This window comes from Sphaeramia orbicularis, chromosome 5 (assembly GCF_902148855.1).
Source record: "Sphaeramia orbicularis chromosome 5, fSphaOr1.1, whole genome shotgun sequence".
Lineage (NCBI taxonomy): Eukaryota > Metazoa > Chordata > Actinopteri > Kurtiformes > Apogonidae > Sphaeramia > Sphaeramia orbicularis.
The window spans coordinates 44,048,168-44,054,311 of NC_043961.1; positions in this window are offsets into that span (position 1 = coordinate 44,048,168).

Genomic DNA, 6,144 nt, shown 5'->3' on the forward strand with positions numbered 1-6,144 from the left:
AAACCACTAACGAAATTACTTGTTCATTTCTTACACTGTAAATAATCAAAGGGTCCCAATTTTTCACACCAGTTCATGACGCTCTAGGTTCAACCAGTGTCCAAGTGCGCAGTGAGCTGTCTAGTCACAAGTTGGGTCTTCAGAAGTAGTTGGAGTTGCGAAGTAGTGGAGCACTAGCTTCTATGGAGATTTAAAAGTGTGCTAGTTCAAGAAACCATCCTAACGGATTGTTCGAGTTGGCAAATTTGAGGTAAGTCTATTTATTTATCTCAGTTTAAAGAATAATTTTTCTATAGTATATCTGCTTATCATATTAAAGTTATCTAATGTGATATAACAGGCGTCTGTCACAGCATGGGCAGATTAGGCCATCTTATTGTTACTGAAAGCCATCATGATTGACAATATGCCAGTAATTTTTGGATTATCGCTATATGATACATGGTTGGCGCATTGTATTGAAAATCTGAAAGCCATTTTATTTTATCTTGGTATTTAGAATTTGTCAGGTGTGCAAAGTTTTTTTTTTTAAATGATCATAAAAATGATAATAACGTTGGAGTTGCCCAATATATCACCACAATGTAGAATTTCAACTTTTCTACAACAAGGAACTGTAAAATATTACTGGATAATTCCAAGGAGGGACAGGCACTTGTCATTTTTTTTATTTTTATTTTTTCAGTCGAGTGAGGGGACGGGGTATGTTACCTTGTGTTGTATTTTTCCAGGCACCCTTGTTCTATCCCTCCCACAGGTGTCTGTATGGCCTGTGCACTGAGGCGCCAATAAGGGGGGGACGCAAAGATGACAAATCAAGGGGCTCAAACAGTAGTGGAGTGGGCCCGGAGAGTTAGAGCGCTCCGACAACCATGGTGCGCTACTCCCCCACTCCGAAAATCATCACTGCATGAAAAACCAGATTATCACCCCCATAAACACCAGCTAACTTCAATGATTCCCGGTAATTTTCGTGAGTTTACAGAGCAGATCAGCTATGCCGGCAACTGCCGGGAATGGAGCGTCAAAGGTGGAGGTTAACACCTTACAGCAGAGGTGTGAATGGCCCTAATTTACATTTGAATGTAACTGTCCTTATAGCAGAGGTGTGAATGGCCCTAATTTACATTTGAATGTAACTGACCTCAGAAACACCCATTGGATTTTTTTGTTTGTTTGCTTTTTTTCTTTTTTTTTTTTTTAACCCTTTCATGCACACTGGTCACTACAGTGGACAGTTATTCTACAGCCGTTCTCTTATATATTCATGGATTTTGTTGTTTTAGTTCCATATCATCCAACACAGTGGACACTTATGCATCATCCCATTCACAGCAATTCATACCATTAGTGTAACTTTGCTGTTCTTGATAAACCTGATCTAGAGTAACATGTTTAAGTGTAAATCAATTGTTGTTATTAGTCTGTAATTAACAGTTTGTGTAAAAAAAATTGCGTTTTTTTTTTTTGCCTATTATCTCCATGAAGTGAGTAATGACTGGTATTAGAGTGTTAAAATGTGAGAAAACATCAGAGTAGCAGCATTAAAAATAAATGTCTGGTAAAGGTTCATACTGTCTTCCACATATAATTATTGTAGGTCAATCATTTATCAGACAAACTAGTAAAGAGAGTAAACAAACAACTACCCCTGTCTGACAAATGAATTACCTAAAATAAGCATTAAAAATGTTTTTATTTCATAGTTTTGACACAAAATATCAGTAAATACATGTTTCCGTGCTTCAAAAGTTAAATGTATGGTGTCCAGCTGAGTGGACATTTTTGCAGCTCCATGAGAAATAGGTTCAGAAGAAAATTTTCTTCAGGCATGCTTTTTTCATGCCCAAAGAGGAATAAAAACACTCAGGAAAAAAAATCTTGATTAAGGGTCTCATAATTCATGCATGAAAGGGTTAATATCAACCCACTGGATGTTACCACAGACATTTCTAAGGACAGCTCACATGTGATTGGATAGTATTGGTCATCTGTGCGGCATTATAATGTGCCCCACCCATTAGAAATAATAATGTTATTTTTAATGTTTTTATTATTCAGGTTTTTATTTGTTTATTTATTGTTGCAGGCATTTATTGTTGTTGCATTTATTGTTGCATAATTTACATACTGAAAACATCACCACCAATATCCACACCAATGTGTGTGTGTGTGTGTGTGTGTGTGTGTGTGTGTGTGTGTGTGTGTGTGTGAAAGAGAGAGAGAGAGAGAGAGAGAGAGAGAGAGAGAGAGAGAGAGAGAGAATTTCACCTTGCAGGCACGCCTGCCTCCCTCCAATGTGGAATGGGCTATTTATTTCAAATCAGCAGGCCTATATTGCATAGAATATGTACAAAAGTCAAGCCCTGGGCCATTTAGCTGCAATGTCACAATGCAATAGAATGTTAATATTATCTCTGTCTTCCCCACCCTCCCTACAGTATTCTCCCCACTGAAGCATTGGTGTGCGTGACAAACGATTTCAGTGCAGATCAAATTTGCTTGGAGTGGGAAATGGAAAGTATGTTTAAGAAAGCATTAAATATTTTCTGACATAAAAAGTTAGAAAAGTTGAAAGACAACCGTTATAGGCTTCTTTACTGTCACACATCTGCTCTTAATTTGCACACACACTGTAATAAATAATTCTGTGGTCATTTAGAGTTTAATTAATGTATTTGATCACATATATTCAATACAATTGTGTCTTTGGTTTTGTGGCAATCATTTAATTAGATTTCAAATAAAAATGTTCGAAATAAAATCTACTCATTGTAGTTAAATAAAACATAAGCCTTCTGTTTATTACCTCCGCCAAGGAGGTTATGTTTTTGCCAGGATTTGTTTGTTTGTCTGTCTGTCTGTCTGTCTGTTTGTTTGTTTGTTTGTCTGTCCGTTAGTGTGCAACATAACTCAAAAAGTTATGGACAGATTTGGATGAAATTTTCAGGGTTTGTTGGAAATGGGATAAGGAAGAAATGATTAAATTTTGGTGGTGATCGGGGGTGGGGGGGTCCCATGGGGGGGGCCACTGATCGTTAGTGTGCAACATAACTCAAAAAGTTATGGACAGATTTGAATGAAATTTTCAGGGTTTGTTGGAAATGGGATAAGGAAGAAATGATTAAATTTTGGTGGTGATCGGGGGTGGGGGGTCCCATGGGGGGGGGGCACTGATTGTTAGTGTGCAACATAACTCAAAAAGTTATGGACAGATTTGGATGAAATTTTCAGGGTTTGTTGGAAGTGGGATAAGGAAGAAATGATTAAATTTTGGTGGTGATCGGGGGTGGGGGGGGCCATGGGGGGGGGGGCACTGATCAGCCTTGGCGGAGGTCTGCGCTCTCCGAGTGCTTCTAGTTTAATTCCAAACACAGAGAATATCGAGTGAATTCAAATCAATGTATTCAGGTAATTTTTAATTGAAAAGCACTTCCTGCCCAAGTGCTTTTTTTTAATGAAGTGGGCTATCATCATATGACATTTGAAAAGAGTTCAGAATGCCCATCTTCTTCCCCATTGCTCATCTTGCACAATTCCTGGTTGGCTAAAGTAAGGAAACATTTTGTTTTCACTGGGCTATTCGCTCTAAAAAATAACTCAGGGCCTTAGTAAATATCACAATAATATAAAAATGTAATATCTTAATACAGTCTGTGAAAATCACTTAAGTTCTTATTTGAGTTGGGTGTACCAAAATAAATACTTAAAAATCCAACATTTAATTTTGTCTCATATTTACATCTATTATTTAAGTTCATTTCAGAAAAAGAAATGAGTATTTGAGTAAAAAATTATATTTGTAAGATATCCACTTATACCCATAAGTTTGGCGAACTTTAATTACTCATTCTAACTCAATAGTCTTCACCTCCAACAACAACTTAAAAAAAGTGAGTAAGTTTTATTACATAAAACATCATGATGTGCGCCATTTGCATATTGTGGCATGTTTGCCACATTGCATTGTGGGTATTGGGCATGTTGCTCGATTATGTGTTGCTGTTATGTGTTCAGCAGGGTTGTGGCGTTAGTGTGAATTTGGGGTTAATGTGTGTATGGTAATGTTTATTGGCCTTTATGTATCTGTTTTGTATTTTTGTTGAGGTGCACCATGAGTGAAAGCCATAGGCTGAACAATGTCTTAACAGTTCATCAATGATTGTCATCTTACTGAATTCAGTCAGTGAATCTAAACGAATTCACTTCTTTCAAATTTACTCAATAAATGTGAGTGTAAATATATTTCTATGAATAAATTGAGTAGAGCATAATTAAATTTCTTAGAGTGCAGTCATTCCTAAGATATAGGAATGTTTAGACCTAATTAATTGCTTTGGTTGAATTCAAATTAATGCACTAATCAATGTATACGATTACTGCTCAATTATATATCACTGAAATGTAAAATTAAAGACATTTGTATAAGTACTATTTACACATTCAGAAGTTTATTTTTTTTGTATCAAATCAATATTTTTGTTGAAGTTTTAATTAATTCCATTTTATTTAGCATTCAGATCTACTCATATTAAGTGGATAAGTATTAAGGACTTCATTTAATTAACATTTACTCAATACCAAACTACGGTGGCCCAGAGGTGCAACAGGCCAAAAATTTATCCACTAGACGAAAAAAATTATCTTCTACAAGAAAAAAAAAAGAGAATAACCCAAAAAAATTATCCACTATAAGAAAAAAAAAGAGAACAGCCTAAAAAAATTATCCACTAGATGAAAAAAGTTATCTACTACAAGAAAAAAAAGAGAACAGCCCAAAAAAATTATCCACTATAAGAAAAAAAAGAGAACAGCCTAAAAAAATTATCCACTAGATGAAAAAAGTTATCTACTACAAGAAAAAAAAGAGAACAGCCCAAAAAAATGATCCACTATAAGAAAAAAATAGAGAACAGCCTAAAAAAATTATCTACTAGATGAAAAAAATTATCTACTACAAGAAAAAAAAGAGAACAGCCCAAAAAAATGATCCACTATAAGAAAAAAAAAGAGAACAGCCTAAAAAAATTATCCACTAGATGAAAAAAATTATCTACTACAAGAAAAAAAAAAAGAGAACAGCCCCAAAAAATTATCCACTATAAGAAAAAAAAAAGAGAACAGGCAAAAAAAATTATCTACTAGCCCAAAAAATTATTCACTATAAGAAAAAAAAAAAAAAGAACAGGTGAAAAAAATTATCTACTATGAGAAAAAAAAGAGAGCAGCCCAAAAAAATATCCACTATAAGAAAAAAAAAAAACATCATCCACCTTTTCAATTACGGGGGCGCTGTTTTCCCGAAAGGTGTCTTGCTTTAAAATTAAGGCCACCACAAAAAATAAAAGGATAGGCTGAAAAATTTTAAGGCTTTCGGCTAATGTGGCTAATGCTAAGGAAGTACCCCACCGGAAGTGGAGGTCGTGCGCTAAAAAATAAAGTTATTTTAAAATATAGATATTTACATTAATATAGTTTGCAAAGCAGTTAAATGATTAAATACGGTTCCAGTGTCTGCTCAAGGTTAGGCATGGGCGTTAAATGGTTAAGGTTAGGGTTAGGGTATGGTTGGGGTTAGTTTTCAGTGGTAAATGCCCCTTGTGTGCACTGTGTGAAGGTTCGTTGCTAAGCTAATGCTAATGCGAAAAGTTGACGGCAACTTTGTGAACTACCAGTGCGAGTAGCAATTGTGTGATTACGGTGTTGAGTTGTTCAACTGCCTGACATTTAATATCATTTTTGATGAATATTCACTACAAGAAGTTCTAAAATTATTTTATTTTGAGAGGAGGAGAAGAGGAGCTTCCTGTGGAGCTCCACTATCATGGCATCGCCCATTTGTTTGCATGTAGACCTCTCCTCCTCAACTCAAATGGAGTGTCTTCACTAACAGTAGCTCAAGAAGGACCTTTTGTGGAGATAAAGATGTTTTGCGTTTTTTGTGGTGAACAGCTGTGCGAAGAAGGCTCATTTTGTGTGCACTGTGGTGGAGATCAAAGAGGTAATTGTTTACCATCAGAAGACCTCAATTTGTTAGACAGCTTGCTTTTTACGTACTTTCATGCAGGTCATACGTATAAGACAATAGTTGAGCTACTGAAGATGAAGCACAACATCGATCTAAGTATCCGTACTATTAAAACA